General features: G+C 35.4%; 1 pseudogene across 1 annotated transcript in view; it reads right to left on the reverse strand.

Moving 5' to 3' along the window:
- Positions 1 to 781: 781 nt before the first annotated feature.
- LOC147065266 (multidrug resistance protein homolog 49-like) overlaps positions 782 to 27183 on the reverse strand; it is a 58808-nt pseudogene continuing 32406 nt past the window's right edge. Inside the window, exons 2-26 of the transcript XR_015071735.1 lie at positions 24489 to 24672; positions 20936 to 21080; positions 20266 to 20366; positions 19929 to 20100; positions 19232 to 19356; positions 18271 to 18466; positions 17819 to 18043; positions 16739 to 16925; positions 16020 to 16162; positions 15687 to 15895; positions 15269 to 15513; positions 14946 to 15103; positions 14620 to 14763; positions 13648 to 13830; positions 12886 to 12969; positions 12450 to 12569; positions 12009 to 12138; positions 11298 to 11493; positions 8967 to 9129; positions 8533 to 8731; positions 8014 to 8219; positions 7522 to 7668; positions 6483 to 6544; positions 5885 to 5931; positions 782 to 2683 (exon numbers count right to left, since the gene is read on the reverse strand). The product of XR_015071735.1 is annotated as a multidrug resistance protein homolog 49-like (transcript). The remainder of the gene's footprint in view (positions 2684 to 5884; positions 5932 to 6482; positions 6545 to 7521; positions 7669 to 8013; positions 8220 to 8532; positions 8732 to 8966; positions 9130 to 11297; positions 11494 to 12008; positions 12139 to 12449; positions 12570 to 12885; positions 12970 to 13647; positions 13831 to 14619; positions 14764 to 14945; positions 15104 to 15268; positions 15514 to 15686; positions 15896 to 16019; positions 16163 to 16738; positions 16926 to 17818; positions 18044 to 18270; positions 18467 to 19231; positions 19357 to 19928; positions 20101 to 20265; positions 20367 to 20935; positions 21081 to 24488; positions 24673 to 27183) is intronic.

Consider the following 27183-nt stretch of genomic DNA (forward strand, 5'->3'; position numbering starts at 1 on the left):
TCATGGATGCTTCTCCAACTACCTTCACAGGATAGGGAAAGAAGTGACCCGCGAATGCCATCACTGTGGAGGCCATGACGATAACCCTGCGCACACGCTGTTTGACTGCCCAGCTTGGGAGGAAGCCAGAAACACCCTGAAAGGGATTGTCAGCGAGGAAGCAATGTCGCTGACGAACATGGTTTCCTCAATGCTGGAAAGCACAGCTGCATGGTCAGCATGGGCAGAATTCGCATCGTGCGTCCTCAAGACCAAAGAAGAAGACGAAAGATCTCGGCGAGGAGAACAGGTAGAAGTGGCCTAACAAAAGGCAAGGACATAGCTGCCTCCCTGAAGTAATGCATAAAAGCGGATTCCGGGGGGGCAGCTGAGAAGAGGAGGGGGGTTTTAGTGGGTAAGAATCCCACACTACCATCAGTCAGTCGCCGCTGACTGCTGGTGGTGTCTTAAGAAGATTTCCCCCCGCCGAAAAAAAAAAAAAAAAAAAAAAAAAGAAAGTTGGGTTAGGTTAGGTTAAGTTGGGTTAGGTTAGGTTAAGTTATATTAGGTTAGATTACGTTAGAATAGGTTAGGTTAGGTTTAGTTAAAATATGATACTTATACAATCTCATGACGGCATCTGCGCCACATTTACCAAAATTTATATCGATGAACCGAAAAAGATATACCTAGGTGGTGTTATTTGGTTGTAGATTTACATCAAATAATATATGAACGATAGCAGCACGAATATACACATATTTATATTACTGCGTTAAACATTAATTATATTGACACCTAAGCATCATTTTTGCGATTGCCTTCTAATAAATTGTATTGCTGCTACAATTATTAGTTTGACATTTGTGAATTTCTACCTTTTCTTTGTGATGAACAATTTTACAAATGTGTGCAGTTGTCAAAATTGAGTGAACTTATATTTACAATGAGTGATTTATGATTTTTGTTTTGTGAAACAAACTATTTTATGTGATTTCATCTATTTATTTGTGAAATCATTTAATATATGTGAAAACCACTTTCCAAATGTTAAAGTTATTTTTTTTTTGTGAATTTTGATTATTGCATTGTGCGATTAAGGCCCTCCTCCCACGGCGCAACTGAAATCTGACAGAACTGGTTTGTGAAGGATCTCATAAACTGGCCAATGTGATGCTTCGCACACGGCGCTACTGAAACCAGTGTTGCCAACCGTACTATGATTATAGTATTTGTACTATAATTTTGGTCCGCGTACTATGTACGATATAAAATAGGTATAGTACGCCCAAAATACAATAATTTTGAAAATCGTACTATAATTTTATATAAAAGTACTATAATTCTGCATTTGCCATTTCGCAATCGAGTGGTCTTCGAAAATTTGGAAATCTGCGGCCCGCGGCGAAATATTTTTCCCAAAAAAAACAAGCCGACCACGAAAAATCGGGAACCTGCGGCCCGCGACGAATTTTTTTTCCTAAAAAAAACAAGTCGACTATGAAAAATCGCCTGCGGCCCGCGACGAAATATTTTTCCTAATAAAAACGAGCCGACTATGAAAAATTGGGAAAATTTTCATTTTCAACAGATGACAACGCGTACTATATTTTATCTCCAAATACTATAATTTTGGAGGCTCTGTACTATAATTCCACTTTTAAAATATGGCAACACTGACTCAGTTGAAATAATAATCACATAACCTCAAACTGTCAAACTGGACTATCAGCTGTGTTGTACAAAACACGCGCGCTTATTAGGTTACTTTAATTTAAGCTAATATTTAACAAACAATGTCTTCGAGCGGGTCAAGCGACGAGGAGACTTTGGTTTTGTATCAATACAACAGATACAGGAGTCAAAATAAAAGAAAATATTGGATTCATCCTTATATAGAAAGGAACATAAACTGCAGACTATTTGTTGCTGCAAAGGAACTGCAAGAAACCGAATCCAAATTTCTGGCTTTCTATAGAATGTCCAAGGAAAGCTACCTCGAGCTTATTAGGATCATCACTCCTGCTATTCAAAAAGAAAATACAAACATGCTCGCTTCGCTCATCTTGTACTTTTGAGTTTTGACGTCTCTGGTTGTTTCGGTTTTTACGATATGACGCTAGCGGCTTTACGAAGTGCTACCAATTTTGGTAAGAAAATATGATTTTTCACCGAAATCTAATGATGTTGGTACCACTGTTTTACGGTGACTGGAAACTTCAGAGACCGCGCGACTAGCATGTCGCATCTCTTCGCGACCGTTTTGAAGCTGAGAGATTCCGGTCTCGCCGTCAGCGAGCCGCCATTGAAATACATTAGCTAGATACTGGCTGGAATTTTAGTTTCAGTTCCGACGGACATAAGTTGCGCCGTGGGAGGATGGCCTGATTCCCACCCTTTAAAAAATGAATCTCACTTGATCTTATCACACTATGTTCCGTTTCGACGTTCTATGTGGCAACACTTACATAACGAAAATTGTTAATTTTTAATACTATCTATCACTGCACAGCTGAGGCTAAAATTAAGAATTGATTTACTTAATAGAAAATGACTGTCTATTCTGAATGCGGGTTGCCATTTGGTGTGTCGGTATGTCTGCTAGTGACTGTGTCTGTGGCCATCGCTTGCATCTTGTGTAAGTCAGCGTAGAGACCTTTCTTCGCTAATAATTCACTATGTTTTCCTTTCTCCGCTACTCGTCCTGTAAAAACAAAAAAGAAAATATTATAGTATAACTATTATGAAGCATTAATTTGAGCCCAGGACCTGTTGTACACTAAATAGAACAGACAATAGTGTGACGCCCTAGAGCCTTCCACCCACGAAGATTCTCAAAGAACACTCTATTAATTAAAGGTAAATTGGTTATTAACTGATGTTTTACATTGAAATCATAAACTGTCAAACTAGAGCTTTCTGTGGGCCATAATTTTTTTTATTTAAAAATTGTTTTGTTTTAACATTTAAAGCTTCAATGACACTGAGCTACTTTACAATCTGCTTATTGGCGAATTTACAATCTGATTGTAAACTCGCCCGGTGTCATCATTGAACAAGCTAACAAGCAGATTGTAAACAATTTACCGAGAATAGTTGAAAGCCGGTCTACTTTACATGCTACACGCTGGCGTGTGGGCCGATATGCGCAGTAGAGCGATAGTGGTAACCTCCCGATCTGCGTCTGCACAGTAGAGCGATAGTGGCGACCTCTCGGTAAAAAAAACGAACTACGTCCTGTCAAAATACTCGCTAGCTTGTGGCTTCTGAGCGAGTGGAAAGTTTTGTGTGTCATCATCACAATCGCACTAGCTGACTCGCCCGCTTTTAAATTCGTCAACAAGCAGCTTGTAAAGTAGCTCAATATCATCGACGCTTAAGTGGCTTTCAGTTGAGTGTTGCCATGGTAACATTGTTTCAGTTTATAACTAGTGGCCTGGCGACTAGTATGCGTGTCTTTAGTGACAAATTAATCACAAACGTGTTTGAAACTGCTTAATATTAGCAGTGAGCGCAACCCTATTAAAAACTTTGAACCTCCAATCTTTCGGTTAACAGGTGAGCGCATAACCAATTGCATCATTAAGGCCGTTGCCATTTTATTAAGAACAGTTTTAATACACAACTAACTGATAATGGTGGATGAGGTGGATTGCTTCGATTTCGGTCAACTACGTAAATCCCTTGACTATCATGGAAATTTCAACAATAACAAAACAGAAATCGTCGGGTGACACTTAAATTTGTCATGCATCATGACGTCATGTCTAAATTATGCATTCGAAGCATTATAGACAAGTCATAATGCATATCATTACCTCCTACAGTTTAGAGATTATATTATAAAGATGGGCGGAATTATAGTGATGACAATTGCATGCGTAGTTGCCATACCGCTAGCTTAGTATTGGTTTGTGACACAGACCACTTTTATCAAAAAAAAACTTTTTTACGTAAAACGGTCATTGAGTATTGTTATGTTACATATCCAGTGAAAAAAGACCAAAAAATATTGAAATAAACTAGTTGTAAGTATATTTTTGTTCCAAATCCATAAAAATAACACAAAAGATTGGATTGGTTTGTTCCATATCCGGATATAGAACAAACCAATACTAATAATTCGCTACGCTATATTATAAGTTGTATTGGTTTGTTCCATATCCTTTTCGACCAAAGGCATTGCGCATTTTACCTGGAAGAATGTGGACAAAGAACAAAACAATACGCAAATTTGTCAGTTTATTTAGTCATAGTTATGTCATAGTCATAGGTCATGCATAATGTTTGACTGGCTTTAATTTGTTTGTGATTTGTATTGTATTATTATAAATATAAGTTTTAAAGTAAATAATGGATTTTTCTCCATCTCCCCTAGAATTTCTGATAACATTTGATTTAGAAAATGTTTTTTTCTCTTCCAAAGGCAAACGTATCAAATTTTTTTGAATGTCTTTAATTTTACAGCTTATTGCAATATAAATAAAACTGTATACAATTATTGTATTTGGCACGAATTCCTAAATGGCAGATCTGGAAATGTTTTGGCAAGTGCATTGATCAAAATACTGACACAGATCATTCGTGACATTCCAACCATAAAAATTAAGTATATAATTTTGTGATCGGATAAATGTGTAGGTAGGTACCTCAAAATAAAAATTCCGTAAAAACGTAACTGAACAAAAGTTTTCTGAGCCTGGGCATGGAACATTACAAAAGTTAAATACTGCTCATAGCGTAATAATTGAACGTTTCCTAAGAAATTGGGGGGTTTATTCTCCATTTTCATTGATTCGGTAGGTACTTAGATATATTGAAAATTTCATAGAAAAAAATGTTTTTTTATGTTTTACAGATGTTAGAGGCTGATTTTTTTGACTACGAAGTCATTGCAGCCTCTTATGCTTTTACCAATATTCAATTCACAAAATTAAAGCATTTACAATACGAAAAACGATCTCATCTGTCCAATGTGAAATGGCGAAAGGATTTCAATGATCAATTTATTTAAATTAATTTGATTCGTCGTAATATAATTACCCCTTCCAGTAGCTCTAGAAAAAAATGGATTCCACTTCGTATACCTACAAAATAGTAATTGCAATATTTTACCTCAAATTCCTATTTTTAAAAAATATGTTCCAACAGGAAACAAGAAAATCGTTAACATTAAGTCACAAAATGATAAGGATTTTTTCAAAGCATTATTTGCACTGTAAGCATTAATTAATGACAATTTTTTTTCTGGAAACCTTTGTATAATTCGTTCAATTGCCTTATTTCCCTTTATATTTCTTATTTTTTTTCGATGATATTGTATTATTATTAGAAATTTATATTATGTCATTTTTCAATCTTTACCTACCTACCAAGATTATTTTAATGTTTATATTGTAACAATTTTTCTTATCGCATTAAAACCTATAATGTATTTATTATTATTGATGAAAACACAGTAACAATGAAATAATATGCGCGTTGTAATACAAAAATAGGAAAAAATATTATCTTGGTTTGTTCCATATCCATAATTTGTTCCATATCCACAAAAACGAAAAACATTGTGCATTTTGTGGATATGGAACATAACAAAAACTTAAAATAAAGCATTACGGTGTATAAGTGCCATGTAAAATCACTATTTATAAGATATATAGCTGAATATAATAACATCCCAACAGAAAGTTTGATTCTAAACCAAACGCAATCGCAGTAGTAAGCATGTGTACATGTAATGCTCGTTTTCCGCTAATTATTGAAGTTATTTGAATTGGTCTGTGTCACAAACCAATATTAGGCTAGCGATACATTAACATGACATCTTGAAGATTATGAAAATCGATAACAAAACGAAAAATTTTACTACTTTATTGTTTATGGTATGTGTTCTGTAATTATTTACCTTTGTCTATGACGCATATGAGGTCAGCGTTTTGTATCGTAGATAGTCTGTGAGCTACAGTGTTGCCAACCGTACTATAATTATAGTATTTGTACTATAATTTTGGTCCGCGTACTATGTACGATATAAAATAGGTATAGTACGCCCAAAATACTATAATTTTGAAAATCGTACTATAATTTTATATAAAAGTACTATAATTCTGCATTTGCCATTTCGCAATCGAGTGGTCTTCGAAAATTTGGAAATCTGCGGCCCGCGGCGAAATTTTTCCCAAAAAAAACAAGCCGACCACAAAAAATCGGGAACCTGCGGCCCGCGACGAAATTTTTTTCCTAAAAAAAACAAGTCGACTATGAAAAATCGGGAACCTGCGGCCCGCGACGAAATATTTTTCCTAAAAAAAACGAGCCGACCATGAAAATTTGGGTACCTGCGGCCCGCGGCGAAATATTTTTCCTAATAAAAACGAGCTGACTATGAAAAATTGGGAAAATTTTCATTTTCAACAGATGACAACGCGTACTATATTTTATCTCCAAATACTATAATTTTGGAGGCTCTGTACTATAATTCCACTTTTAAAATATGGCAACACTGGTGAGCTATCGTTATGCAAGTTCTTCCCTCTTTGGCAGCATCCAACGCCTGTTGCACCAACTGAAAGATTGTATTAGTATTAGCATTATACAGATTTACACATCGGATACAAGAGGTCATCGTTATCTGAGTAATTAGGACCAAAAAAATACCTCTAAAGGCGAATCCGCTTAAAACGGGGACCAAATTTAGAAAAGAAAAAGACAAGTGAGCAAGACAGAAATAGAGCAGGATTGTAGGATTGAAAGATTGAAAGTGACAGTTGTTTTTTATAGTTTCTTTTTTGCATTCTCCTGCAAATTTGTAAATGCGGGGGCTCGGTTAACGAATACTCGGATAATGAGGACCCCCTGCATATAATTATCGATATATCAAATAAAAAAATGATTTTTTTAACGTTTGCACTGTTTTATGGTCTTTACTAATTATCAATGTGGTATCCAATACACAAGAATTAATCGATTCTTAAATTGAAAACATAGCATGTACAGATATTGCACCCTCGCAACTAAACTGCCACAAGTCCAAATTAACGTGTTTTGAGTTAATTACTACGTTTCATTGTCTATCGTTCATAGTACATGTACCGAAAATTTCATATCTCTAAGTCAATAAATTCAAGTCAAAACTTCATTCAATATCTAAACATATTTCAAAAACACAGTACAAAAATGCAAAAGGTAAAAACTTCAAAGCTGATTTTCTCTGTTTGACGATTTTTGGATTGTGGCAGTTTAGTTGCGAGGGTGCGATATTTGATTCGAAACCTTGGAAGGTACCTATACTGATTGAAATTTTAATGATTTAAAATGAATAATGGACAGAGTGTGATTTAAAGACATATTTATCTATTAATTAATTATATTAAACTATAAAAAATAATATAATATTATTAAACCTGTTAAACTATTGAATAAAACGTCCTTCTTGTAAATACTTTGTAATATCTATGTAACTGACAGTGTTTTAAAATTCCGTTAACATATGGCTACCGTCTTTATAATTTTTAATCAAGATAATAAAATTAATAGAATTACCTTTTCACTCTGTGTATCAAGGGCTGATGTAGCTTCATCCAATAAAAGTACTCTGGGGTTTCGTACAAGTGCTCTTGCAATGGCAATTCTCTGCTTTTGACCACCAGATAATTGAGCTCCTTTGGCGCCTAACGGAGTATCGTAACCCTGTTGAATAAAATTTATGAATGATTACAACGATGATTATAATGACTTATTATTATTTTATGAATGATTTAATTTGATACTTCTATCTGACATTTCTTATGTGTCATGAAATTTATGTATCCATGTGACCTCAACTTAAAATCTGAACTCAGAAAATGCAACAAACTTTATATTGCAACAATCTTGTGAATCAGAGCATTAAGCTGCATGTCTTTGTGAATGTTAATTTAAATTACATAGCTAAAGTTGACGACTAGCAGCTGTGTCGAGTTTGTACGTGCAAACCCGCTAAGAGTACTTGAAATGAATGTTTAATGGAATATGTGAAGATCAATAATAACTTACCAAAGGAAGCCCACTGATAAATCCATGAATATTTGTCTTGATGGCAGCTTGCACGATTTCCTGGGTGGGCACTTTCCTTCCGTTGTCTCCGTATGCAATATTCTCAGCGATGGTTCTGTCAAAGAGTGTCGGTTCTTGGGAGACCAGACCCAGTTGGCAACGCAACCGAGGGATTGTCAGTCCGGTTGATATATTCTTGCTGTGGACTGTGGATGGGAAATAACTATAAATTAGCATTGATACAATAATCAGAATAAATGAGCATGTTTGGAAAAATTTGTGACAGCTAAAAATAGATTTATTTTATTAACTGTTTTAATATTATCCAATTATTTACAACAATGGTTGTTATTGATTGAAAAACTTTAGATACATTGAAGAAATCAAGATTTCAAAACCTGGCAATTTTTATAAGCTTTTAAAACAACCTGAACTTTCCGATTCACAAAAACTAAATCAGATAATATCAAAGCAAAAGAAGAGAGTCACTGGACATAATTTCCAATATCGCTGCTATACTTACAATTTCTCCTCTAGACGGCTCATACAGCCTTTGTAAGAGTTGAATAGCCGTGGACTTGCCGCATCCAGAATGGCCTACGAGAGCCACAGTCTTTCCGGAAAGTACTTCCAAGTCCAAGCCTTGGAGAACTTTCACATTCTTTCTTGTCGGATACTGGAATTCTACATTCGAATATTTTATGGCACCATCCGCTTTCTGTAAAAAAAACATGTAAATAGGTTACATATTTTTAAATTCTAATAGAATGTCAGATATCAATGTCTTAACTACCTACCCATATAATTGTCATTGAGTTGTTAAAATCTATTACTTATGTGACAGTGTTGATAATTTTTTTTTTTTTTTAAATTATTTCTGTTTATATTAATTTATTAGTTTAGTATCTATCTTTAAGTATCTTTTTCTGATATAATAAGAATATGAGACTTACCCATGCTGGGTCATCGATAATGCGAGAAGCTGACTCAATGAGGGGCTTCCTGCTGAGAAGACGGACGATTCTAGCTCCGGACACCTTGGCTCCGTTGAAGTTCGGTGCAAAAGCAAGCACTTGACCCAAAATCCAAGATCCGAAGATCAAAGCCGCAGAAACCCTGAAAGAGATGACAGATATAAATTTTGCAATCCTAAGTAAAAAAATATAATTTGTATATTACAACATAAAGTTCATAAAATTTTCAGACAGCAACTTCGATAGGTAACGAACGAAACACGATCAAAGATACAGAACTACCATAAAAAGAGAATAATTCAAATAATATGTGTTCCAACATTAGATGGCGATTTCAGAATGTTTTTAGTGTCTTTGAATTGTTTGAATAGCTTTGCACCCACATTTGCCTAGTTCGTATAGTGGCCATCTTTATATAAATACTTATCTTTTGAATGTATATTTGATTCAGTGCAAGGACTCAATGGCTTGGACGAATGGCTAACATCTATTTCTCATAAAGAAGTCTATTAATACAATCTGGACCTTGTGGAGACCCATATCGACTGCTTAATCTGCAAATTAGCCAACTGCACTTTACACAACAGATGAGATTTTGATGGCATTTTGTTATAAACCATGTTTTCTATGCTCACACAAAATTTCAAACTCCTAAACCTATAAATAAATGCGTTATCGTTCTTCAAACAATACAGCCAACTACAGGTGCCAAATTTCCAATTTCGTTAATGGGTCAAGTCCGCTTTTTATATAAAATTTTCTTTATATATAAAAAGGAAGCTAAAATAGTGTATTAATTCATAGTGCAACTGAAAAAGTAATAATTTCAATGTGTATTTTTGGAATTGTTAAGACGATACATCAGTAAAACGGCAAATAATTTTCAACTATAGGCGCGACGAAATTTTGGACTCGCTGGCATTCGGAGAGCGAACGTCGAGGTGTGAATACGTCAATTTGTTTCGTGATGGCGACGGGGGTATTAATTCTTAAATCGTGTAAAGATGACTAAAAACGTTACCCATTTACTTGAAAAAGAAAACAATATGTCAATGAATATATTATTATTGTTACTAATAGAATAATAAACAGAACATTAAATGGACGCATGTTGGATTTATATGACAAATAATATTTCGTTCGGCATGCATCATTTGCGCCCGCGACCCGCAATCTGCGCATCGCCTAGCCACAATTCTTTAGACCAGGGGTTCCCAACTTTTTTGTACTCTAGAGCACATTCTAAAATATCGGTAGGGTGGCGGGCACCACCTATTTTTAATCGACAAACTCCTTCAATAACTTCTCATTTTCCCATAATTTATTTTCTTATATTCATAATTTATTAATAAATAATAAACAAAAATGTTTCAAAATAATAAAACTATTATTCAAATTGTGTCTAGTGAAAACAGTCTGTTGTGCAGTTAGACTTGATTTTAGTTGACATATTTTTTTCTTTCTTACTTCAGATTTAAGTGGATAATTCACATCAAAAGTGGCATGAATTGTCTGAAAGTGTCGTTCAACATTATGTTTTTTCGGCACTGCAATACTACTACCACACAACAAACAGACGCATTTATTTTTCACATTTAAGAAACAATATGATTCCTCCCAGTCAGTGTTAAAATTATAGGTTCGTTGTCTTTTACTCGGTCCACTCATTTTAGAACTATATAGAAGGAAAATGTCTCCTAGCTAACTGTCGCGACCCGAACGGGGCAGCAATCGCAATCACAATGACAACAACGCGGTTCCAGGCGGGGAATGCTATTTGCACATCACTCCTTGTACACGCCGAAAACCTGAACTGAGCCGATGATCGCCGAAGCAATCGGGACGGTACGAGCACATGACTACTGTCACGTGCTTCAGCGTTCATCGGCTCAGTTCGTGGCGTTCGTTCACTTCGGGTTTACTGCGTGTGTCAGGCTTGCGTGAAAATTCTGTCTCTGTCGAATAGTGGCGGGCACATACGAATCGTTCCGCGGGCACGGGGTTGGGAACCCCTGCTTTAGACCATGCCTCAACTGAGGTATAGCCTTAAATTCCGCTCGATATTTAAATTATTATGTTTTTTCTACTTCCTGAACAAATGGAGTTAGTCGATTTGCAGATTAAGCTGTCGATATGCCATATATACCTAAATGTATATAAAATACAGGATTGAGGTTGTATTAACAAATTTTTGTTTTTACGAGAAATGGATGTTAGCCACTTGCTCAACATAATATTAACATATCGAAACACACATTGATCTACTTTATACTTTACTTGTGTATTTAGTAATTTAGGGCAATAACTTACAGTATGACATTTTTGTAAGGAAGTCCTTCGTATGCGATCAGAAGACCGCCATAGTACAGTGAGATTCCGTATCCGAAGGATGGAGCAGTCAGGCCCAAACTGTAGACAGCGCCGCGCAGACGAGAACGAGCCCCTCCCGCTTTCGTAGCCGTATTCAACTCTTCTTCATAACGTTGCAGGAATTGTGTTTCAGCGCCTATATAAGGAAATAACAGGTTAGTATGAATGTATATTTATTATTTAACAGTGAAACTACGATTTTATGTTAAGGGACTCTAAATTGATTTGGAGCATATTATGTCGACGTGTTCTTTCACCTTTTCTAGAATGTTGCTTTTTTTAACTGACAATGTTTTTCTTTCCATTGACATTATTTGTAAATAAAAAAATAAAAATAACATAAACAAAAAACAATTTATTGCATTGTAACCTTAGTCTTGGGCAATGCAGACATGTTTATAAATAGAAACGCACACATGCATCTTGAATTTATTTTAATGGTTTGCCATGCTTTGAATTGATTATGTTAATTAAGCTAGGCTTATATTAATTATTAAAACAAACAGTGGGTATTTGAATTTGGCCCATGGCTCATGGAACCAGAGAACAGTGTCCTAACCCCTTCATCATAGCTTTAATGTTTTTAATTTATCCCATTTACTGAGAACAACATAGGTAACCTAAATATTGATTTTTGTTTTAATCATTTACCCATGCTGTGAACTGTCCTGATGTTCATGATAGCTTCGGTGGCGATTTTTGATGCACCTTCCATGGCCTTCCTTTCTTTGATCTGAGAGTTCCTTATGATGCGACCTTCAAAGTAAATACCTCCAAGAACCTGAAAGAGTAATAAAAAACAGTTTTATAAATACCGTACTTTTACAGATACATTGACTATAGGTTTAGAATTCTATCATTGCCGTGGACATCCTAGCGGTGATCTGCAGAACTACCAAATGCCCTTCACATAAATATTTGTGCTCCCAAGTCACATACAACACAAGAGAAATTAAAGGATTAAATTGGAACCCAATTATATAATATTTAGTATTATCGTTGTTGAAAAGATATGACATTTAAAATAAATATTATGTAGCATTTTTGGTGGATATCTGGTGGATAAAAAGAGAGATTATATATTGTACTCACCAGAGGAATAGTAACTAATGAGACAAGAGTCATCTTCCAGGAGAAGACTAAAGCCATCAGAACACCGATCAGTAGAGTTGAGATGCCTTGAAGGATTGTGCCAATTCTCATTCCAGTGGCCTGCAAATTTTTTGACAAATAAATTTTTATGACAAATGAATGTCAGACACTTACAATCGCAGGCACCTCTATTAATCCATCAATAAATAATGAAGACTGTGCTCATTTTTTGAACCATGAATATGGACATTATTATTTATTGGAAGAAGTAAGATCGGTAAAAAGTCTCTTCAAATGTGCTTTGGTCTGAATTGTGTAGTGGTTTTCGCACTTAACACATCAATGTATAATAGTAAAATGAAAAATAAGTGATTTCTTTTTGTTTATCATAACATTAGTTTGTTTATAAATCATATTCGGTAGATGATGGACTTACCCCCTGAACAGCAGCTGCATCACCGCTAAGCCTTGTGCAGAGTGCTCCCACTGAGTTTTTCTGGTCATCATACCAACCGATCTCCTGGAAATTAAAATGACATTAAAATATGAACTTTTTTAGTTGATTGAAGAACTGTCTGGTCAAACTCCATTATAACTTTCGAATGAAGTGTCAAGTAATAGAAGAAATAAGGATATTATAATTTTTGAGAGTTGGTATGTTTTATAATAGACAATTTTTCCTCCTGCGTTGTTGACAGATTATACATACCTACTATGAACTTGAGTGAATGTATATTAGGTATGTCAGAGTTTTTGGTTGCATTCTTCTGCTTAAAATAGACTTAAAAATGAAAGAGTAATAAAGAGAATCGTACGGAGTCCATGTTTAGTTTGGGCTCACCTGCGACTTAGTGCTATAAAATGTCATTGGCTGTAAACTATTCCATATTAATCAGCTGACCAATAGGTCAATTAACAGCAACGATTGTTTTGATGACATGTCAAAAATTATGAAAGCTTTAAACCTGCGAAATTAGCTATAAGCCTATTCTTTATGGAAAATCAATTGTGTCAACATATCTAATAATTGTAAACTATAGATTTAACAAAAGTCTTCTTCTCACCATGATAAAATGTTACCAAGATGAGTTACACTATTAATATTGCTTTCGGTATGTTACACTATACAATTTTAGACCACTTGGTATACACCATTATACTGTAGGTTTTGTAATGATTAATATCAATGATTATTTACCTGTTTTAAGAAATTTGCAAATGACATAACTCTGAGCCTCTGGGTTAGTCTGACTCCGGCCTCGGTGAAGAGATAACTCTGCAAGAACGTTCCGGCTCCGCAGAGAATTCCAACGACGACAAACAGAGAACAGTACAGAGCAGTTCCAGAGGTGATCTCATCAGGGTCAGTCAGTGAGAGTATCTGGAAATAGAAGTGACACGTTTAAAAATAGATCCGATAAAAGGTGATAATATAATATATTTTTTTAAATATAGTGACTACAGTGTTTCTCAACCTTTTTACAACTGCGGACCACTGTGAAAATAGAAGAAACATTTTGCGGACCACTAACACAGAAATAAAAAATATTATTTATAAAGTAACACAGTCTTATCACGGTTGATTTCGTCATGTAAAACCATTAATCTATTTTAAAAAGATAAAACCATATAATGTTTGAGACTTTCGCGGTTGTTTTTTATTGTAATAGATTCTTGGGTTTCCACCGCGTGTACGTTTTCCTACTATAGATATATCTCTCGATAATGGCTTCAGCAATGAGCCCAAAATGTCGAGGAAAGAAGGAAGAAGTACACGTGGTGGAAACCCAAGAATCTATTACGTGAAAAAACCATATTTCGGATTATCCGTGCCGCCTCTCCCTACCATTAGCCCGGATAATTGGAAGTCTACTCTATTTGTATTTTCATATTAATATTGATTTTAGGCAGATACTTAAAAAAAAAAATTTCCTTACAATTTTTCCCTAATTTTTTAAATTAAAAAAGTCATTGTTAAGTAGTTTCGTGAGATACTTTTAGGCTTTAGATGTTGACAGTGTGAAGATAACGTAACAGGTTACCTTCAACATTTTTGATCTGAATGACTGAAGAAAACAGACTAATCAACTCCCATAATTCAGAGAATATTCAATTGATTATTGAGTATTATGAATTACGATAGAAATATTAAAAAAAATTGCATTCTTACCCCATAAACTTCCGAGAATAGCAAAGCAAACACTGGTAGGACTCCACCAACAAAAAGCGAAGAAATTGATCCGAAGAGAATGTACACCCATTCAGGTTTGTTCAGCTTTAATAGAGCCCAGTTGCTGACTGATTTTTCTAATTCCTGTAATGAAATAAAGCAAGAAGTTATAAAAAATTATAAGAAATTTATCATCTCCATTGCCTCCCATCTCTATGTTAATGTTGTAATGACAATTTTATTAATAACTTCAAATGTCTGATTACTAGTGTTTCAAATTCATTTGTTATGATTCATGTAACTATACTGAATGAACTTTTACATACCTCAGTTTCTGCTTCATCTTCTTCCGGCGTCTGATTTTCTTCAACCGGCTGAATCCTCTGCGATCTTCCAAAGCTATGAACGGAGCTGATACTTGACCTCTTTTGCGCCCTGCGTAAACTGTCACGGCTCAATTGTCTGATGTATTCAGGAGTTGTTTCTACAAAGGCAAACATGATACTTTTTAAATCCATTTTACTCTATATTACCGAGTAGTAACATTTGAAAAACTCTTGTTTTGCCAAAAAAAGGTTTCTAACAGACAGTAAACAAAATATACCATGAATAGAAAATAAATACATGTACAAACATAATATCTTATTACCTCTGATGCTCTGCGCTCTGGACACGGAATTTCTTTTAACCTTGACATCTTCAGGAATCTTATCATCTTCATCTTCGTCTTCGTCTTCGGCCTAGTCATCAGGATTGCCCTGAGAATGAGAATCGGCTTCCACCAGTTTGAAGTAGTGACCTTTGAGCGCCATCAGTTCATCATGAGTTCCCTGCTCTACAACTTTTCCCTAGTCAATGAAAACTATTCGGTTTGCACTGGTTACTGTAACCAATCTGTGGAGAAAGAAGAAAAATTATACTTAAACCCTTTTTAGCAAGGTACCATTGTGAATAGAGGTTAACTGTTTTGTGTAAAATGAGGGAACAGCTTTGACGATATCTAGCGATAGGAATTAATTTGATTCGTCACTGTGATCATTAATTGCTTCAATTATGTGAATGTATACCTATGGGTAACCATGACAGTGGTTCTTCCAACGCTGGCCTTATCTAAAGCATCTTGAACTCTCCTTTCTCCTCTGGCATCCAGAGCTGAAGTGGCTTCATCTAACAGAAGTAATTTGGGATTCCTGATGAGAGATCTGGCGATGGCGATTCTCTGTTTCTGCCCTCCGGATAGTTGAGCTCCACGTTCTCCGATTGTAGTCTTGTAACCCTGAATAAAAAAATATTGTCAATATTAATCTAAAATGAGCGGGAAAAATGATTCTTTCGATTGTAAATAAAATTGCAGTTGCTTTTACTAAGAATTTATAACATCATCAGTCATGTTAACTTACAAATGGCAATTTAATGATGAATTCATGACAGTTGGCAGCAATAGCGGCCTCTTGAATCTCGAGATCTGAACATCCGGGTTTTCCTTGGGCAATGTTGTCTCGGATCGTTCCACTGAACAGAACTGGTTCCTGTCCTACCACACCTGATGAAAATAGAATAAAAACATTTTAGCAATTCGATTTGGTATTCACAATTCAAATAATTCGTTTGGTGAAGGTTTGACAGCAAGTATTGTAATCCAAAGGCTTTATGTTACTTTCCAATGAACGGCAAAAAGCTATTTGTCGTGATTTCATTTCAAGGGAGTGGTGTGGTATTTGATAACAAGTATATCATTTTGGGCTGGGCTCCCACCAACCATATATTTTTTAAATACTGATTTAAACTTTTGTCAAAGCACATTTAAGTATATGATAGTTATGTTATTGATTTTTAACATATCGGAGAGGGCTCAATAGTACTACAAATTATCCTCCTTTGCCCCTAAAATGAAAGAATTGTTCAGTTACATTTCTTTTTAAATAGTTATCTATGACGGCCAGTAGATGAGAAAAGGTTCGCGCATCGACCTTCGTACTTTATAACGAGCATCAGAATGGCGCATACTTTAAAATTTATAAAATCCATTTATGTCAATAACATATCGGATTAAAGATCTCACCGACGCATTATAATGATTGTAATTATACCTACTTTTCATATGATTAAGATAACTTACCCAGCTGTGCTCTGAGCCAAGCCACATTGAGGGTCGGTAAAAGTCTTCCGTCGAGTTCAACCTTTCCTCCGAGTGGATCGTAAAGTCTCTGTAGAAGTTGGAGTACCGTTGACTTTCCACAACCGGATGCACCCACAAGAGCTACCGTCTCACCAGCTTTTATCTCCAAATTTAATCCAGCCAATACCTGTAATTAATTTGTATTTTTAATATCATTTGAAATACAATTTAATCCTATACTGTATATCAGTGGTGAAGATGATCACGAATGATTATTTAACATTTGTTTACCTTGATTTGTAAACAATAATTTAATTATGAATTATGAAAATTAGCGTTAAGCTGAAATCTTTTTTTTTTGAGCTCTTAGATACAACATGCAAAATTAAAAAATTATGTGATACGTGTTGCACGTCATCACTATGATACTTTTAGTGGCACTAGAAGCTAGTGCATCATGCATTCAGGCATTAAAGACAACCTATAATATAATATGGTTACATGTAAATTGCACGTATTACATTTCACCGTGAGCTTTCTTATTGGAAAGAGATGAAAAAATTACGCGTTGTTCGTTGAGCATTGCAGACAATAATGTTTTTATTATCCAATTTTATTAGATTCAATATGAACATTAATTCAATTTTCATAGCTGATTTTGTCAAAATTTATGAATTCAAAATGAAAACCTAACCTAACCAAATAAATAATCCAATATATCGGCTATTTTAAAAATTTGTTTGCCGCTGCCTTCCTGTAAACCGACAAGAACAGTGTTTTATTTATGAATAATGAATTTTATTTCGGTACTATACGACCCAAAGAGGTTGGACGGTCTTGTATTTCCGATGCAACATTCCTCGGTGAAGTGTGATACGGCGAACACGATAATATAAATGTTACATTTCTTTTTTACATATGCAAATATATCACAAAAACTACATAGGTAATTAATGAATAACTCTACTTGAATTGAAGGCATTATGGATTACATTGACGATAACAATGACACTTCACTTTCATCGTGTGTGTTTGCCAAACACACCTACACTCATTTTCTTATTTTAACTTGTTGCTTACCTTAACATCTGGTCTGGATGGGTATTTAAACGTGACTTCTGTCAGTTTGATGTTCCCAACAACTTTCTCGGGTCTTTCTCCTTCTTCAGAGAGTGAGTCGATGACCGGCTGGCGGGCGATCAGCTCGAAGACAAAATGAGCTGCGCCACGGGCTGCTGCGAACGCTTCCGTGTGAGGTGAGCAGAGACCCAGGTTTTGAGCTCCACCAATGATGCCCCATAATACCTGAGAATGAGAAATGAAATTTATAATCCTCTGAGAGTATACAAGCATCCCATTGCAGAGAGAACATTATGCATATAAATGTCAAGACACTAAAACAAAATCGTGATGTTGAAGTGTCCTCAGGGTTAATTTATAAAGTTGTTTATTTATATTACAGAAATGTCTTTTAGTTATTATTAAATCCCAATTTTACTGTGCTGATAATTTTTGTTGTGTAGCTGACTTACTATGATTAGAATTCCAGGGGTGTAAGTCCTTTCATCAATGGGTAAGTCGCTGTCTCCCTGAATGAGGCGGACTCCATACCAGAAGGCCAGAGCGAAGAAGCAGTACATGATGAGCCACATAATGCCTCCGCCAAATCCTGTCACTAGCCCGCGCCGAACAGCTGCTTTATTTGCCGGATCAAGACGTTCGGCATATCTGGACAAATAAAAAATTAATATGATTCTTGCTTGTTGAAGTAGCAATAATTCTATTTATATACATATTGATACACCCCTGTTACAGGCGGGCTTCTCCCGGTGTAAAATAATCATTTAGTAGCTATCAAGTCGAAACGTAACCCTGACCTCTAGAAACGGCTTCGTAAAACATCTAATCTGATTCCTTGCTCAACCACGTAAGTATTTTTTTTATTAATAAGTAAAGGCCTTCGTCCGGTGTGTGAAAATCATATACTGGGCGGAGGTGTAATTAAGATAAATTTAATTTGATTTAAAAAGTATAAATGATGATGGATGAAAGAGATAATTTTAAGACTAAATATAAGTATTCAAATATAATAAATTTTGCCGCGCATTGTGCGTGAAATCCTTGCGCGCCGGCGCCAGGGTCAGGCTCGTGATTCGCCGAATCAAAGATCATGCGATCAGATTTGGCCAATCACTAGTCCCTTTTACTAGTTGGCGTGGGTCTGAGGAATTTAAAAAGAAAAAAACATGTTAGTAAGCGTCCCTTTTCCAATAGGATAGGACCTGCAACTATAATCGTAAAAACCCAGATAAATTTGTGAAACTAAAAATCATAAGAAAATATAAGACCACGTCACGAACACGAAAGACCGAGTTTTATTTCCACTCTAACCGTTTATATCTTTTTTATTTTGTGAATCCGGGGTTCGATGGACATCAGAGCTAGCCGCTGGAACCCCGGGTATCTCAATATGCTATTTGATTTTTTTAATACCTTTGAATTTCTTTTTCTTCTCCTCCGAATGCGATAACAGTCCTGATAGCACTCAAGACTTCTTCAGCAGCGCTTCCGGCGTGACTGTAGCTGTTCAATTCTTTCAATGTCAATGAAGATTGCGCCTGCAAATAACATTAGATACATTGCTGGACAAACTTAAAGACGAAAAATTTCTATTATAAATATCATAATTTTTTTAGATTCAATGGTAATTGGACCATACACGGTTTGACAACTTGATCACCAAGATAATTAATTGAAACCCTTCAGTGAAGCTAGTCTATCCACAAGGCGGCTATCGACGGTAGTTAATCATATTTATGTATTGAGGCGGTTAATTGTTACAATAAATTAACCGTCTAAACTCTCAAAAAGTGCTATATTTTAACAGCCCCTCTCTTGGCTGTGTTAACTTTTAGAGCGAGATAGACAGTTTTGACAGTGAGTATTTAGACATTTATTGTAACAATTAACCGCCTCAATACATAAATATGATAAAGTGATAATATTTATCACTTTAGCCGTCGATAACCGCCTTGTGTATAGAATAGACCCACAGATATGGTTAGCATTATACATTGGCTCTTTAAAATGAAACGATAATGGCTTCTTTAAATATAACTGTTAACACAATATAATATTATCTAGTAGTTATTAGATAATAATTATTTAAGTATGTCAATTAGAAGTTTACCTTTGCAACCAAAGCAGCGCTTATAATGGTTACAGGGGCCGATATCATCACCACGAGGGTCAGTTTCCATCCGTAGGCAAACGCTACCGATACAGAGAATAAAAATGAGAAGATGAGATAGCTGAACATCCCAATCTTCTCTCCAATACCTTCGTTCAACTTGTTCAGGTCACTGAAAAGAGAGACACAAAAATATTAATGATGAATATAAATTTGATTTAAATGTTTATTAACATATCTCAAAGCATATCCAAATAAAAACAGTAGCATAGGTGTGACAATTATTTAACCCCATTCGTAGGCATTAATGAAAGATAGTAAAGGTTATGTAACTTACTCTGTTATTTTACTGGCAAAGTTGAGATTCGGTTGAGTGTCATACCACGCCATGTCCTGGCGCAGCACTGATTTCAAGAAAAGAAGTCGTATCCTGGCAATCTGAGAAATAAAAATAGTTTAATTATCTAATATCTGTATGTCACCTAGTTAGTATGCTGATAGTTAGTTGAAACTTAGGATGAATAATATCATGAATTCATAGGTACTACTACCAAAGGTGCTTAAATTCCTCATTGGGAACCTCATAAGGATATAGCTACCGTTAACCATATAAAATTGTCGGATAATATTGTTATTGAGGAAAAAGTAGCAGGATTGCTCAGGAAACACAAAATAGGTAAGTGGGTTACCTTCCGGGCATGGCTTTAAGGAAATATGATTCTCGGGTGTGGAGAAATACGGGATTAAATGTATTACAGAAATGAAATTTTTAATATTCAAACCTGTATACATTATCAACATTAAATTTTGTCACATATACAAAACGCACATTCAATATTAGTAGTATTTCTTGCATTTAATGACTGTCATTAAGTCATAAACTGAAACTGGGGGCCATGGGTCTGTGCCCAGGGAGCTGTAACCACGAATTATACTCGTTATACTATGAATCTTCCGTCAATCCGTAGGTATGTGAAAGTGGTAGATGGTGTAGTAATTTTATTTACCTGTCGATGTGCACTCCAATTGAGGGAGTGGACACTGAGGACTCCTGCCAGGAACTGTGTACCAGCAATAACTAAACTCGCCAGCCCGTAAGATTTTGAATCATCAGCTAGGAGATCAGCACTCTCTTCTTCTGTAGCATTGGGTCTGAAAGCATCATAATTTTACAATTAAAATACTGTAAGTATCCACTTAGTTACATTAACTCTACAAGTTACAACATTTATATAATTGAGGCCATTTTACTTTGGAACTTAACAGCAAATGTATCATTTTGAAAATAGCAGCAGTTTTAACTATTTTAAAGTAATTTCTATAAATTTGATGGATTTGTTGATGCCAACCTTGGCCTAAGGATTCAGAATATTATGTGCATAACTTGTTTCCGAAAAAAGAAAAATGTATCAGATCGAAAGAAGGACCTCAATTATAAGTTTTTGGATGTGCATGGTATAGTATTTATAGTGAACATTAGAATACCTAATGGAGAGCATCGGAGACACTTGGAATACCAGGCACGCACACAAGGGAGGATAAAAATACAGATTAATAAGATATTGGAATATTACTTCTTCTTCGTCAAGATCTTATGAGTGAGAATCGTGACCTGGATGATTAGGCTTTCAAAAAAACTACTCAAAGGGTTGACCCCTCTGATCTTGGCATTCTATGACACACAAGGCATGTGCCAGTGAAAAACCCATGGCACTCAATAAAAATGGTACAACCATCTGCAGCATCAAAGTTTGCTTTAATACTCCGACGCGACAAGTTAACAGACAAGCCAGAGCAGACGACACAAACGGACACTAAGGGCAGACGGTATTGCAGTCGACGTGTTTAGACGTGGGTCGACGCAGGTGTTATTTGATTCCAATCGCATCCGAGTAGAATCACCAATTGGATAAGACAAATCCAATTGATGGACGGACGGCTACACACGGGGTCTAGGACGATTTGGCACCGCGAACTGGCCTCCGCCGATTGGCCTCCGGTAATTGGCCGCCGGTACAATCGGACGCCGGCCCAATTGGACGCCGACCCAATTCGACGCTGACCCAATTGGCCTCCGGGAGGATTGGACGCCGCACAGTTGAATTAAATGCGCAAAGGAATAGACGTACGTTACGATTTGTTGGAGTAAATAAGCAAGTCAGTTTAATATGCTTCTATCTTCTCAGTAGTTGTACCTTATACATTTCGCGCTTGACACATTTTTAATATAGCTTGAGATCAATTATTATGCCTTATGGTGTTTATTAAAAGAAAATAATTCTTTCCTCGTTAAAACTTAAAGATGTGCTTAATCAATTAATTTATTGTCTATACATGGGTACTTATTTATATTTACAACAAATATTCAAAATAATATTAGATGTTAGAATGAAAATTACATTATATTTCAGCGTTTTATCGACTTAATATTATAATAAAGCTTAAAAATGTATATTATTATGCATAAATGCGTATTTTAAGATAGTATGAAATTACAAACAAAATATTAAGTAAGTTATCTGCTAAGTATAAATGTTTCAGTAGTTTGATTGATAAACTACTACTTAGGTACTTTTTTTTTTTTTTTTTTTTTTTCTAGATGCCTTCATGGATACCTCGCATTTACTATCGAGGTTTCTTAAGGACTTTGGCACGCAAACTACTCTACTTGATGCTAGTCAAATGAAAATTGTGCCGGCTGAGAGAATATGCCTTATTGAAAACTGTTCTTCTACCCGCATCGGGTATTGCTAATTTAAATTTGGCCAGGGCCTATGAAACCACCTTGCAAAAACCCTGGAAAATTCTTAGTAGCGCAAGGCGGAGGTGATTCTGATGAATATTTTGTCGTATTCATTAAGAACTGAGGACTGCGATTTGTAGTCGAGTTTTTTTTTTTTTTTCCCCGTGGTAAAAGAAATGTCGCATAGGACTGATATTTTAAGCATATACTTATCCTATCTTATATGATTGCAGTCACTGGATCTGAAAGGCATGAATCGTCTTTACATGTCACCATTTATTATTTTTATTCTTTTTATTACATCAATTACTGGGTGCCGGACGAAATCCCGAAGGCCGAAATCCCGAAAAATAAAAAAAATACAAACATCAATAATTGCGCAATTTTTGCAAGAGACACAAAAACCCATTTTTGTGGAAATATAAAAAAATGTAAAATACAAACTCCAATAATTGCGCAATCGCGAATTGCGCAGTTTTTGTAAGAGACACAAAATCAATTGCGCAATCGGAAAACCCCATTATCCGCAAAAATGGGATTTGTCTCTCTCACAAAAATTGCGCTCACGGTTGCGCAATTATTGATGTTTGTATTTTACATTTTTTTATATTTCCACAAAAAATGGGTTTTTGTCTCTCTTGCAAAAATTGCGCAATTATTGATGTTTGTATTTTTTTTATTTTTCGGGATTTCGGCTTTCGGGATTTCAGCGTTGGGGATTTCGTCTGGCACCCAGTACCTAAGTAGTTTACCAATCAAACTACTGAAACATTTATACTTAGCAGATAACTTACTTAATATTTTGTTTATAATTTAATACTATCTTAAAATACGCATTTATGCATAATAATATACATGTTTAAGCTTTATTATAATATTTAGTCGATAAAACGCTGAAATATAATATAATTTTCATTCTAACATCTAACATTATTTTGAATATTTGTTGTAAATATAAGTAAGTACGCATGTATAGACAATAAATTAATTGATTATGCACATCTTTAAGTTTTAGCGAGCGAAGAATTATTTTCTTTTAATAAACATCATAAGGCATAATAATTATTCTCAATCTATATTAAAAATGTGTCAAGCGCGAAATGTATAAGGTACAACTACTGAGAAGATAGAAGCATATTAAACTGACTTGCTTATTTACTCCAACAAATCGTAACGTGCGTCTATTCCTTTGCGCATTTAATTCAACTGTGTGGCGTCTAATCCTCCCGGAGTTCAATTGGGTCGGCGTCCAATTGGGCCGGCGTCCGATTGTACCGGCGGCCAATTACCGGAGGCCAATCGGCGGAGGCCAGTTCGCGGTGCCAAATCGTCCCATTCCCCTACACACGTCCCCTGTAATGCCGTGTGTCTGCAGCTTAATGATCCTAATATGACCCGTCAATTACCACTTGTGGATGCGACACATAGGTGAGGACTTGTAAGTTATAGCTGCAGGTCAGGTGTTTGTCGCTAGAATAAAAAAGCGGAATATTTGGGTTTGAGTAATGTACCCGGATAATTGCGACGGTCCACTGTTGAAGCTAGTGGGTAGGTAGGTGAATTCAATGTCAAAAAGTAAAAAAAATAAAAGATTAACATTATGGATATTTTTTTTAAATGCACCCCCATCCAAACCAATTTTCTGTGTGAAGAATATATTTTTTTATTTTAAAATAATCAACACACAAAATTGTAGGTGCAGCAGGTAGGTTTTCAGCCCATGACAATCCGCTTACATAATGATAATTTAAATCACAGCATCTATTAAGGCAGAATGTATTTTAGAGTCTAATTTACAATGCTACAAAAATACTTACAGAAATTTCCCTCCTCCAAAGTACTTTAGGATAATACCTCTCCTCCGGGGATGGACCTCTCCACCATGAGCTGCGTGAACTCCCCGTATATCATGTTGCCCAGCGGAAGACACCGCGCCGTCGCCACTCCCATGAAGATGCCGAACCATGTCGCTGTCAGCTCTGAGCACGTCGCGTAGCGAAACTGAAATTAAAGATGAAATATATTTTAATTACGGTGACATTTGACAACTTAATAATTTTCACACAATATTGGGATAAAAATATTTTCTAATAAGCACTGTATTAGATTACAGTTAATAAGGAGACAGACAAGGGTCTGCGATGTAATAGAGTTTGCAAAAAACGCCAAATGGAAATGGGCTGGACACATAGCTCGAAGAAGGGACAATCGTAGGACAAATTTAGTCATCCAGTGGTATCCAAGAGATACAAAACGTCCGCAAAGTAGATCTAGAGGCCGCTGGATCGATGAAATGATAAAGTTCTGCGGAAGTACGTGGCAACTCAACGCACAGGACCGAAAGAAGTGGAATCAGCTTGGAGAGGCCTTCATCCAGTAGTGTGACACGAACAAAAACGCCGACCTTCAGTTAGTGTTTGTGGCAGAGTATGGTTTAACGACATAACTATAAAAATCTAGCCTAATAGTCAATTCTACTTCTCAATAGCCGTGCGACAACCTCACGACAAAGTACAAACAGGATATATAAGTCCCATGGTTCTAAACTATGGAAGGAGCAGAAATGAAATGGTCGAAAAAGACCATAAACAGGTAACCAGTAGCGTAATTGTTTAGTAGTAGAAAGTAAATGTATGTTGTTAACCTTTTCTTTTGTAAATGTAATAAAAATTTTACGTAAAAGTTTCGTTTCAGAAAATCGAGACTGATCGAGTGTAATTGTAACACTGTGATCACAGGCCTCGAAATGTCACGTCGTGAATTTCAACGCGATCTATTTTGAATATAAATTTCCGGGTAATCTCCATTAAACTTAGAAAATAAGTTATGGGAGAGATTGTTTACGTAAAATTTGAAAAATACATGCTTGAATAATTTTTATGTGAGTAATGGAAATGTATGAAAATTGAAAAAGAAAATTTAACATTTATAAATTTATGTACTGTGTAATTATGAGTAAAGAATTTTAACACTGATTTTCTTGAAACAAGATAGAAGCAAACTATCATTATAAAAATATTACAAACGCGAACCTATGTTTATAGACGCGTAATTATTAATTATAGACTTTAGTCATGCTATAACTCGCTAACTATAATAAATATTATAAAAGTAACTATTAGAAAAACTTGAGATTATGGTATAGATGGGTTTCTACCCATAAACAATAATAAATCTTAATCGCGTCCTAGGTAAATAAAAGAATCCAATATCGCAACTAAAAACACAAATTAACGCGCGACCTTGAACTTTTAAGGAAATCTGCCTCGGTCGAACGCGCCGCTCAGCTGTTTCTCGTCGCGAGACGAAAATAGATTAAAGATTGCATTTAAATTACTATGAAAAAGCTACTATGAAAGATTAAATAAATTGGTAGTTACTCATAATTAACATCTTGTTAAAATCGAACATTTATATACTTACGTGTAAATGTTAAGTATGATATTATAGTATTTTTACGTAATAATATTTGCCTCGAAAGGTAATTATCGAATGAGGAAATCTCAGAGGGACCAAACAGTTTTATTAAAACTTAGTAAAATTCTATTGGCCTAAAATGGCCGAGAGTGGTGGAAAGGACCAGGACGTGGGTGTCACCCTTTCGTTCTGACGTTTTAAATTTAAAGACTGCCATCCCCTTATCTAGTACACGAATACCTATTCCGGTACCTCGCTGGAAAGCTAAAAACTTTCCCCTTCGTTTGAACACGAAAAATTATATAAAATCAACTATTTTGGTTACGTCATCGTAACTGCGCAATTAAGAAACATGTTCTTTTGCCCCCAATTGCAACCTAATTTTACGAAAATAAAGTAGAGTAAATTCAACACGACTAAAGTGGAAGTTATCTCTATTAGAAAGTTGTCAGGAACGGGAGATATACGTAAATTTATCTCATGAGAGAAAGGTATAGATCTCCCATCTTTTACGGACTGTTTCCTATTAAACCTTTATCCTGAGGGTATAAAAGGTGACACTTTTTTCCGTATATACCAGCGATCTTCAGCAAAGCAGCAGTCCTCTCTGCAAGTTTGCGAGACATGGTTCTCAGTAACATTCGCGATTTATACGTAAAGTAAGTCCCCTTCGGCGGGCGAAAACGTAGCGCGAATACCACGTATCTGTCGGTAGTGACGTATGCCGCTAAACGTAGCGCGAACACCACGTATCTGTCGGTAGTGACGTGTGCCGCGGAGTAATTTTATTTTTCATTACGCATCGTACGAGGTGACGTAATCGGGATAAATTACGCGATCGAATTTGTTTGATAAGAACAAATTAACAAATTCAATTTGTAATAATAAATTTTAGAAATTATTTCGGGATTATTAAATAAATTTTTGAAACTTTATTAAGTAAACAATAATTATAAAAATAAAATTTAGTAAATAAATTTGTCAATATAAATAAACAATTGTGAACAAGTTTGTAAACATAAACAAACCTTTTGTAAACAAGTTTGTAAACACAAATAAATATTTGTAAACATGCTATAAACATAAATAAACTTT

This window comes from Rhyacophila brunnea, unplaced genomic scaffold (assembly GCF_057557595.1).
Source record: "Rhyacophila brunnea isolate RB1 unplaced genomic scaffold, BYU_Rbru_1.0 scaffold_6, whole genome shotgun sequence".
In the NCBI taxonomy this organism is placed as follows: Eukaryota; Metazoa; Arthropoda; class Insecta; order Trichoptera; family Rhyacophilidae; genus Rhyacophila; species Rhyacophila brunnea.